The sequence below is a fragment of the Tursiops truncatus genome, chromosome 18 (assembly GCF_011762595.2).
Source record: "Tursiops truncatus isolate mTurTru1 chromosome 18, mTurTru1.mat.Y, whole genome shotgun sequence".
Taxonomy (NCBI): Eukaryota; Metazoa; Chordata; class Mammalia; order Artiodactyla; family Delphinidae; genus Tursiops; species Tursiops truncatus.
The window spans coordinates 27,298,043-27,309,954 of NC_047051.1; the positions used below are offsets into that span (position 1 = coordinate 27,298,043).

General features: G+C 34.1%; 1 pseudogene; it reads right to left on the reverse strand.

Moving 5' to 3' along the window:
- Window positions 1-8,975: 8,975 nt before the first annotated feature.
- On the reverse strand, window positions 8,976-9,067 carry LOC117308904 (U6 spliceosomal RNA; annotated as a pseudogene).
- Window positions 9,068-11,912: the final 2,845 nt, after the last annotated feature.

The window sequence follows — 11,912 nt, forward strand, 5'->3', positions numbered from 1 at the left end:
TCCATAAGCTGTTACAGAATGAATTTTTGGCTAATCCAATATTTAATTGCTGCCTCCATTTCTTACATACACAATCTGTAGGAAACTCCAAACTAGATCAATTCATTTTCCTCACTTTAATTAAAACAGTACTTGAAAAAGTTAACCAAAGAAAGCTTTTCTAAACTTTCTATGTTATGTTCTGTCTCAGTAGAATTTGATACAATTGATGACTCCTTCCTTCTTTAAACTCATTTTTTCCTTGATTTTGGTGACACTTCCACTTTCATTATGGTTAATCACCATCACATCCAAAGAATAATTGTTCTCGCCACAACCTCCAGTTACTATACCCTTAACTATTACCTACCCTGACTCTCTCCCAAGGCAGTCTCTTCCAAGCACACAACTACAGTTTCCACATATAAGTCAAAGATTACCATTTTATCTTCAGCTAAGATTTCTTCACTGAGCTTCAGATTTATATCCACTGTTCTTGTGATGTCACCACTTGAATGCTTCAAAACATCTCCAAACTAACAGGTGAAGAATTGAAATAATGGTCTCCCCTCTTTCTTCCCCTGAACCAAATCTCTTCTATTGTTTCTTGTCACAGTGAATAGTACTTGCTCTTATATGAGCCAGAAACCAACGTGTCAAATGACTTTCCTTCTTTTCCCCATATCTGATATATAAATTATTCTGTTAGTATTATCTTCTAATTATATGTTAAATCCATTTTCATCTCTAATATTAAATCCAAATTTCAGTTAATTTTGCTCATGCAAATTGTTGTTTATGCACTCTCTTTGTTTCTGCTCTAGGTTCAGCTACCTTCACACTTTAGTATAATGCTGTGTTTACAAGGTCTTCTCCAGTCATGCACAACTTCTGATTAAAGTAGTGCACGTTGTGTTTTGAACATCTTTAGGGGGCATTCTTCACTCCATAATCTTATTAGTTTAAATAGATATTTGGCAATTTCCTAGCAGATGTCAGTAAAGTGTCATGAAGAAAGAAATCCTTTTGCTGATTTACACAAAGTCATTCTATGGTCTGGTAACAGAACACTTACCCTTTACTCTCTTGCTTAAAGTCATTCAACTCCTCCTCATTTATTTGAGGATTAGATATACTAAATATACACTAGATGTTCTCACACATGGGCTGACTTTGCCTTTCAGTCCTCCTTTATTCTATACCACACTCTCCTTATTATCTTTGCTCAGTCATCCTGACTCTTTTCAACTCCATGAAACATTACAGGCTCTCCTGCCACACAACTTTTTCACCTTTTATTTCTGTTCATGGAGTGCTCTTCCCTCTGCATTTCCTCAGTTAACTCCTAATCTTTCTTCACATCTCAGCTCTGCTTTTTTCTTCCCAGGAAATATTTTCCCAGGAAAATATTCTCAAATCTTTTATCTAGGTCAAATTCCTCTATTATGTTCTCTGATTGATCCATGAACCTCCTTACTCATAATATTTAGCATAGTTATAATTTCAAAATTTTCTGTAATGATTTGATTAACATATGGTTGGAGGAGTTAATCAAGAAGACATGACCACTGGTTGACCCACAAGCTGGACTCAGGCAATCAGAGGCTCCTCACTCCCTCACCTGTCCTTGGAATTCTGCCTACAATTCCCACAGTGGGAGCTGTTCTAAGGATACAGTCTTGAGAGAGTAAGGTGTTGTTGTGATCATCAGGACTGAATATGTGACCAAACGGGTTAAGACCTCTATGGAAATTTTTTTAATTGAAGTATAGTTGATGTACAATATTATATAAGTTACAGATGTACAATACAGTGATTCACAGTTTTTAAAGGTTATACTCCATGTATAGTTATTATAAAATATTGGCTATACTCCCCATGTTGTACAATATATCCTTTATATATAATAGTTTGTACCTCTTAATCCCCTACCCGTATAGTGTCCATCCCTGCTTCATTTTCCCCACTGATAACCACTAGTTTGTTCTCTATATCTGTGAGTTTACTTATTTTTCCTTATATTCACTAGTTTGTTGTACTTTTTAGATTCTACATATAAGTGATATATATAGTATTTGCCTTTCTCTGACTTATTTCACTTAGCATAATACCCCCCCCCCCAAGTCCATTCATGTTGCTGCAAATGGCAAAGTTTCATTCAAGGATCTGGTAGTTGTGTGTAGAAATCTACTCTTCCTGCTGCCACCCAAGACAAGCCTCATTGCTTACGAAAATTGCCACCTACCAATCTGGAATGGTATTCCTCTTCTTCAGTCTCTTCCTGTCCTCCTTGTAGGGAAGATAGTTTCAAATTACACCAAGGAAGCTCCTTAGAAGGTTTTGAAACAACACATAGGTATTCTCTACTAAACTGGAACTTGATAAGTGATAACGACCACATTAGTTTTGCACAATTTGGATCTCTAATTCTACCTCAGATCCATGCCCCTAGTAGGTTGGAAGGAAGAAAGAAAGGATGAAAGGTAAAAAATTTGTACCTAAAAACTGTTGGTGGCATGACCAATGGAGATGAATAATTGAATTGTGTGGAAGGTTTTATTACGTTTTCTAAAAATGATGGCATTGTTTGCAGGATGGATATTTCTGCTAAAATTTAGAGTATAGAGAAAACAAATAAGTAAAGATTTAAATTTAATGGGGTTTATAAAGTAATTTTATGTTAAAAGCATGATAAACAATTTAGAAAGAATTCCTAAAACATAAAAATTGAAACTTTTTCAATTGTACATAATGTATTTTGAAGTTTTGTAAAAAACATGTTATTGACAATAGACTGTCTTTAACTACTTAACACATTAAATATGTTTCACACATTTTCCATTCAGTATAACTAATTTTTTATATAAAGTTTCCTAGCAAGACTTTTCATTAAAATTTTACACTTCAGTAACTGAAACTTTAATAACAGGTGAATATATCTTATCTATTTTGGTTTCAGAAAATTAGTAAAAATGTTATATTTGAATAATACTCAATTTTGGTTAATGATATAAGCATTTAACATGTCTGTGACTTAATTTTTCTTTATTGTGAGTAAATAATTTGTTAAAAATAAGAGTTATTCAAATTTATTTTATAAAGTAGGTTTCCTTTGGATTTAAATCTTGCAAAATTGGAAAGATGGGATAAATTCATTAAAGGAATTAATAGGATTTCTGTTGGCCAACAAGATAGATGGTACATTCATACAATCTTCCAACTGTTCAATGAATATATATAAAAGGTATATATACGTATGTATGTGTATACATATATATGTATATATATATATATATATATATATATATATACACACTATATGCTGTGTCTCAGACTAGCAGCAGTAGTTAGGACACAGTCCTTGCTCTCACAGAGCATACAGTTTCATGAAAGGGACAGATTTTAAAACTTACAACACAATATCTAGTTATGAGTGTGAAGATAAAATGCTACAAGTGTATATGAAAGAAATTTCAATTTTTGGATTCCAAATAAGGATTCATTAAAGGAGAGATAAGAAGAAGGAAAAGGAACTGATAGAAAGAAACTACTGGAGGTAGATGTAATGAAATCAATCAAATCTTGTTTTAGAGAAGACTAAGGAAAATATATTTAAATAAATGTTATGTATGAGAAACAGATGGTGGTTTCTTTGATACTAATGTATAGTTTAAGGAGAAAGCTAGTGAGAGGTGAAGCTGGAAATTTGAAATAAGAACCAGATATTGGCTTTGATTTACAAATAGAAATGTTTTGTTTAATTTGTTAATGATTCATAAACAGAGATTTTAGAAGGGAATTATAGCAAAATGCATCTTTCTTTTAAAACTATAATGATGATGGCCCTATAAAACATGGACAAAATGAGAAGAAATAAAAATAAAAGTATAGTAAGAGTCTCAAATTTGATCAGAAACATACTGACCAATACCAGAATTGTAAGAAGGAATTTCATAGCATTTCTAGACATCATAACCTGAGAATTAATAGGTCTCTTTGGGAAAAAAAATAATCATAATCTTGAAATTTTGAGTCAAGATGATGGAATAAATGCTTGTTAATTTTTATTCAACAAATATTTATTATGCATAAAAACATTCCAAGCAATCTTTTGGGTCCTGGAGATGCTATAGTAAACCAAAAAATACAAAAAGCCCTGCCAGGGAGACAAATAGACTTCCATTCTAGCCAGGGAGACAAAAAGACTAACAATACACACAAAATATATTAAATGTTGGCTCGTGATAAAAAAATTAAGAAAAAAATAGTAAGGCAGGGAAGTAGACTAGGAAGGGGAAAGGGTGAAATATTTGATACCAAGAGAAGCCTCAATATATAAGTCAAAGTCAGATAAGGGCTGAAGGAAGAGAAAGAATAATGCATGAGGCTGACTGGGAAAAGCTCATTCCAGAAAATAGGGAGAACTTATGCCAAGACGATACATTGCAGGTGTCTTTGGGAAGGCATTAGGAGACCAGTGGTCTGTAGAGAAGTGATTGGGAAGGACAGTGGTGAAGTCAGAGAAAGAACAGGGCGTAGGTCATACAGGGACTCATGGGTTTTTTGTCTGAGTGTGATGGGAGCCATTGGAAACTTTTAAGCACATCAGTGACATGATCTGAATTATATTTTAAAAGGATCACTCTGGCAGACAGATGGGGAAAATAGTAAAAGCAGGCAAGCCAAGGTAGGAGGTTTTGCACAATTTACAAGAGAAACAATTATGGCTTAGACCCCTACATCCAGTTTGAAGTAGTAGAAACACTGAGAAATAGTAAAATCTGATTAAATCTGGTGGCATAGCACAGTGGTCAGATGACCAGCCTCTAGAGTTCAGTTGCACAGATTTGAAATCCAGTTAGTTACTTAAAACATAAAAGACAGTGGTCTATTTTTTTTGTTTTGTTTAACACTTCTCCGTTTTGTAAAAACAGGAATAATAATAATAGTAACTAATTGAGAGGTAATCTCTGAAGAGCATTTAGAAGCATTCCTACATGCTAGGCAGGTAGGAAGCACTAAGGGTTGGCAAAACAGGGAAAGAGGAGGCACAAGGATTTGATAATAAACCAAATGTTAAGAGTGAGCAGAAGGGCTTCCCTGGTGGCGCAGTGGTTGAGAGTCCTCCTGCCGATACAGGGGACGCGGGTTCGTGCCCCGGTCCGGGAAGATCCCACATGTCGTGGAGCGGCTGGGCCCGTGAGCAATGGCCGCTGAGCCTGTGCGTCCGGAGCCTGTGCTCCACAATGGGAGAGGCCACAACAGTGAGAGGCCCGTGTACTGAAAAAAAAAAAAAATAGTGAGAAGAAGACAGGCGTCAGATGACTAAAAAACTGGAAGATCTCAAGTTTTTCTTTACTAAAAGGGAGAATATTGACTTAGGAAGAGCAGGCTTGAGCGAAGATATAAGGAGCTCAGTTTGAGATGTTTAATGTCTTGGATATCATTTAGATATCCCTGTGGGGTAGACTACTGTAGGTCTGAGCTCGTAATATGAACTTAGGAAGCTTTAGGATGTAAAGAGAGTACATGATGATAGAAAAGACAAGAGTTCTAAGGACTCATCTATTAATACTCTATTAATACTAACAGATAGACTCTATTAATACTAATATTAAAACAGACAACTTTAGGGAATTGGGAAATGAGGAAGAACCAAAAAATGAGACTAAGAAAGAGAAGTAAAACGGGAAGAAGAAAAAGAAAAAACAAAACCAAAACAAAATCCCCAAAAGCCTATGATATTTTGGAAGCCAAGAGAAAAGGTGTTTAAAGGCCAAGGGAGTCATCAACTCTTCAAGTAGGATGAATGCTGAGAAATGACCATTAGATTTAGCAGTTCTATAGTCCAGTAGCCCTAGTCAAGTGTTTCACTGGAGCAGTGGGAGCAAATATCTTATTGGAGTGGGGGGTTCAAGGTAGAATGAAAAGAACAGAAGACTTTCTGTGAAGAAAATAAGAGAAACGAGATCTCAACTGAGGGGAAAGTATGGTCAAAAGGTTTATTTGTTTTTGGTTTGTTTTAGTTTTTTGAAATATAGGATGTTTGCAAGTTTATATAAATGGTTCAGGAGAAAGGGATAATTTGATGAAGTCGAGAAAGGGTATACTTGCTGGAATATTATCCTTGAGTAGATCAGAAAAGATTGGCCCAATGTGAACTGCAGAAGCTGTCCTTAGCTAGGAGCATGGACAGTTTAATCCATATAAGTAGGAGAAGGTATAATGTATGGACACAAACCCATGAAGTTAAGTGGAAAATTGTGGAAGTTTTCTCCTGATTACTTCAATGTTCTCAGTTTAAAAAGATGCCATTTCTGTTATGCAAGATGAATAAATTCTGGAGATTTAATGTACAGTATGATGACTATAGTTAATAATACCGTATTAATACTGTACTTAAAAGTTGCTAAGATAGTAAATCTTAAGTGTTATCAACACACACACACACACAAATGATACCTACTTGAGTTGATGGATATGTTAATTAATTTTATTGTATTAGTCATTTTGCAATGTATATGTATATCAAACATCACATTGTGCACTGTAAATATATGTAGTATTTATTTTGTCAATTATACTTCAATAAAGCTGAAAAAAATACACGATATTCTCAGCAAAGAACATTAATGAAAAAGAAGTAGTATGGTGTGATTGTATGAATGGTCACATAGGAGAGGAAATGGCACATACATACATGATAAACACTTATGAATATACACATACATTAAACATATATTTGTATGCACATATATTCATAAACATATGTAGATAATAAAGAAAATAAATATTTAATTATATATGCATGCATATACATGCATGTATGTATACACATGTGAGTACATACACACAAATATACATTCTTGTGGCAATGTGTGTCTATGTGTGTATAAATCTAAGTTACCCACTTGAGCCTAGAAGATCTTCACTGTTCTGAGATGATATGTTTGTTTGTTTTGGGGAGGTCACGCAATTGTTGAGTAGAAGGACATTCATAGATAAACGTGATGAATAAGAACAGGAGATAACAAAACCTTAGTTCAAGATGAGGCTTAAAAATGTAAACACTGTATTTGAATTTAAATCCAGAAAGCAAGAGTAATATTTTTATGCTAAAGTTTCTTAAATGTACATTTTCTTGAATGAAGTAGAAATTAACAGGTAGAAACTAAAGGCTGAGATTCTCAGTAGTCCAGAATATTTGTAAAAATATTTAAAAATAAAAGTACCATCACCTGGCTACTTCTTCATAGTGATCAGAATATATACTAGCAGGACTTAATAGTAGCTTAGTAATAGGTTTTCTTTAGAGCCAGCAAGAAAAATTGAGCCGGTCTTGAAAAAAAAGTTCTCAAAGAATACAGAAAGTAATGGTTACTTTAAAAGAGGGAAAAGGCAGATTTGGCAACAAAATAAAGAGAGAGTGTGTGTAGCCACCTTAGGGATGAGAAGTAGCCCTTGGGCTTACTAGTATATAAATCACAAGATTAGGAAATGCAAAGACAAATAGCTCCCTGAAGGCTATAAACATTATAGTGAGTCAGTCGAAGGCTATAACCAAGCTAAGAACTATTCATGAACTGATCAGCAATACTCTTGCAAAAGATACACTGTAGACAGAGAGGTAGAGAAGTTGTTAATGCTCTTTTTCTGACAGCACAGCATCTGATGAGCCAGTGAGCACAAAAACAAGATAAAGGTCAATAAAATTTCAGTACAATCCACCAATCACACAAACGTCAGATTTGGAAGACCAATGTTCTAACTTTAAATTAACTGCCAGGGAAACACTGTAAAATCAAAGCACTTGAGAGTTATCTGTAAGCTGGCATAAATGAAGTACATGGATCTTATATTATTATAAGAATCAATATATTTTGAGGGTACATTGTAAGCCATAAAAATAATCTTAAGACGCTGAAAGACTTTAAAAGCTAATCAAACGAAAGTCTTAGAAATCCTACTGAAGACCACATATTAGAACAAATTAACATTTATATGCATGCTGATATATTTTAATTTGATAATACCCACTTCATTGACTATCAAATGGAGCGAGGTTCAATGAAGGAGGTGAGTTTCATAAGGAGTTTTGAAGGATTATGGCTAGAAATGTATTTGAGGATAGTTAAATGTATGGACCTCAGTTCTGCAGTACTCTATGAACACGACTGTTAGCTAAAAATGAGATAGTCCACAAAAACAAAATATTGTCTCCACTTGCAAATAGTCATTAAAAAAAAATAGCCCAAATGAACTGCCAGGCTTTTATTCTGAGAAAATACAAAAACAAGTTTTATTTTGTTTCCAAAAATTCACTCATACATATTTGTTTCAGAGGAGTCTCTTTGATAAGTGATTCTTATATACTGTCAATCTGTTGAAAAAGTGAAAGATTATATTAACTTTATGTTCTTTGATTGCATTATTCATTGGTTCTACTATGGTTTGAACTTTTTTGAAATGTGGAATATAGTAGAGCATTCACTAAACACCTTTCTCAGAAATGTTTATTGATGCTCTTTGCTTTGTGTTAATAACATCTGAATTGCCAGCTTTACTCTTCATACTGAAGCCAACCTCAACACAAGCTTTGGCTACAGTGAGTGGGCCTTAAACCTCAGTCTGTTACACTCAGCACCTCTGTGTGCTTCTTCCCCATTGTAGAGGGATTTCTTGAATTCTAACTTGTACCGTGTAGCTCAATCATGCTGGGTTCTTACACCCAGTTTTGCCTTTTCGATCTCTCTCACTCAAGGGCATGGGATTTTCCAAAGAGCTTTAGAAACTGGTTGAGTGTCACTTCTACCTAAATATACTTACTAAAACTTTCCAACAGGTGACTGCTTTTATTACGTTTAAGGTATAGCAAATGATATCTTTGGACACCATGATCTTGAAGGAAGACCATTTCTAAAGAGGCCAGTCAATTGCACAACCAGGTTGGTTTATCTCAGATTCAGCCTTAATCATTCTCAGATTATTATTATTTTTTTAATATGGAACACTTCAAGAACCATTGCACAGGATCCAGGCTAATCTTCTCTGTATGATTCTAATTTTAGTATATGTGCTGCCAAAGCAAGCATCATTCTCAGATTATTCTCTCAGATTATTCTGTTTCCATATTATTTTGCCTCATAAGTAAGGACACACAGGACATAATAATACATCTCCAGGATTCAGAAACACTTAGACCATATTTCTTTGTTGAGTCTTTGTCGTTTAGTACTAATTTATCTATTTACAAATACATGTCTCTACCATGGGTTTCTCTAAGGTAGAAATACCTTTTTTCCCTTGTATCGACATTACATAACAATGTGGTAAGTATTTAATAAGTCACTGAAAAGTTACATGTCTGAGGTTCACAGTAATAATAATAATATGGAAGTAATAAAGTTCAACAATTGTTATAAAAATATAGATATCATAGCTACTTATATCTTAAATAATTACTAGTTTTTGATGAAAGATATATATCAGAGTTGTATTTTTTTAATTGAATAATTGTCTTTTTTATTGAGTCATTAATGGATGTTTGTTTAGTTTTCATAATTAAGGTAAAACAACTATCAGAATTTTGCTTCTACATATTCGGTCACTCCTTATGTATATTACATACATTTGTATATGTTCTGTATATTCTAGTTTGTAATCAGTTTTTTAACATAAAAATAAAATCCATGTTTGTTTTGCTCAGTATTTCCACAATCTGTAAGTTTTGCTTTCAATACATCTTTTATATTTTAGTTAACCACTCCTGTAATTAAATAATCCCATATTAGTGTATGTTTTAGGTTTCTTTTCACTTTTCAGGATAAATGTCATATAACACAACTTTGGCCACAGCCTAATTCTCTTATAATAAGTAGCTGTAAATATGTTGTTGAGTAAATTGTATGCATTTAAAATGTTAATATACATTGCTAAACATATAAATATACTATTAATTTTAGAATTCCTAACAGTAGTTTGTATCTCTTGCTTTCTCACTCTCTCATTTAAATGACTATTAGACATTTAAGTTGGTCAATTCTTCAGATTGTTGCACACTACTATCAGCTATTAATTATCATTAGTTTTATTTTAATTTTTCTTATTTCCTTCTCATCCATATTCCCCAATCATATTTGTATTCCCCTCCCTCACACAAACACCCTTTGAATGTGTTTGATATATACCTTTAGATACATACATTATTCTAAAATATGACATGTTCCTTTGTCTCTGTATGTATTTTTGATTTACAGAAATGATGTCCTGCTTGAGAGCTCATTATTTTTCTTATCTATTATTCTCAACAGTATATTCTATAAGATCTATTGGTACTTCTGAGAGTACATTGAGTTCATGCTCTTAACACTGCATATTTCACATTTGCTTTTGTTCTCTAGTGATGAGAACTTAGGTTGTCCCTAACTCCCTCTACCAGAAAAAAATGACACAATAAATGTGTAAATATATATATTTTTTCAGACTGATACTAGTGATAGGGGTGTTAGAGGTTCTAGGTATACCTAATTTTAATAATTACTTTCAAAATTCTCTCTATGATGACTAATCATCTAAATTACACTCTTTACTGCACACTATGCATTTTTCTCCATATATTTATCAAAACTTGATGTTATCTGACTTTCTATCTTTTGCCAATCTGGTGTTCATAAATTCATAACTTATTCCTTTTCTATTTACACTACTTTAATCCTTAGTGAGAATGAGCACCTCCTTATAAACATGTTAGTAATTTGAATTTTGATGTCTCCTGGATCTTATGGCCCACGTGGCAGAGCACCTGGCTTGACATCCTGGACCTGTTGTACAGTCTTTTATTGTTTTGGGCCCCAATCAAAACTAGCATTCCTCAGGTCACTGGGTAAATGGCCCACTGTAACACACCCAAGTGGGGGATATGTTTCTTCCAAAATCCAAAGATGCCCACTAGACATGGAGTCTCTTTTTTTGGTTATAGAGGGGACAGATGTGACAACTTATCCTTCACTTTAGAACAGGTGTCTTGAAATGCCCTACACCACAGGATTCCTGGACATTTTACTGAAGTGGAAGTCTACTGAGTTTTTGTGGAATTGATTTCTCAGTTTTTGACATGCAAATATCTTAACATTAAGTCTAGAGTAGTTGCTACTTCTTGCTCATTAGATCTAATCAGCACAATCTCACCAATATGATAAACTAATGTCATGTCTTGGGAAATGGAAATGTGATCAAGGTCCCTACAGACTAAATTATAATGTTAAGGCTGGAGATAGCCCTTGAGGTAGAACAGTGAGAGCACACTGCTTCTTGTAAATTTTTTACTACTGGGTATCAAGAAAGAAGCACTGGCTGCATACTAAGTACCAGGGGATGTGTTAATTTGCTGAAGTGATGAAATCACATCTGGAAGAGCAGTTGCAATTGGAGCCACCATTTGGTTAATTTTACAAGAATCCACTGTCACTCTTCAAAATCCATCTGTTTTCTGCACAGGATAAATAAGGCAAGTTGAATAGGGATGCAGTGGGAATCAATACCTCTTCACCTCTCAAGTCCCTGATAGTGGCAGTAATCACAGAAATACTTTCATAAATGTGATATGGCTTTTGGTTGACTATTTATCCTAATTAGAGGCAGTCCTAGTGGTTTCCATTTGGCCTTTCCTACCTCACTCCACAGGTAAAGGAACCAGTGTGTGGTTTCTTCCAATTAAACAATCTAGAACTAGAGAAATAACCACAGGGTGGACTCGGATCCACTAGACCCAACGTAAGGTGGACCTGAGCTAAAACACCATTTATCACCTGACGTTAATAAACCCCTACTCTGAGTAATAGACCACAATGACTTATAGATCTCCTGGAATTAGTGTCATTTCAGAGCCAATATTCAGTAATTCTCAAAAAATCTGAACATTTCCTTTTCCCCAA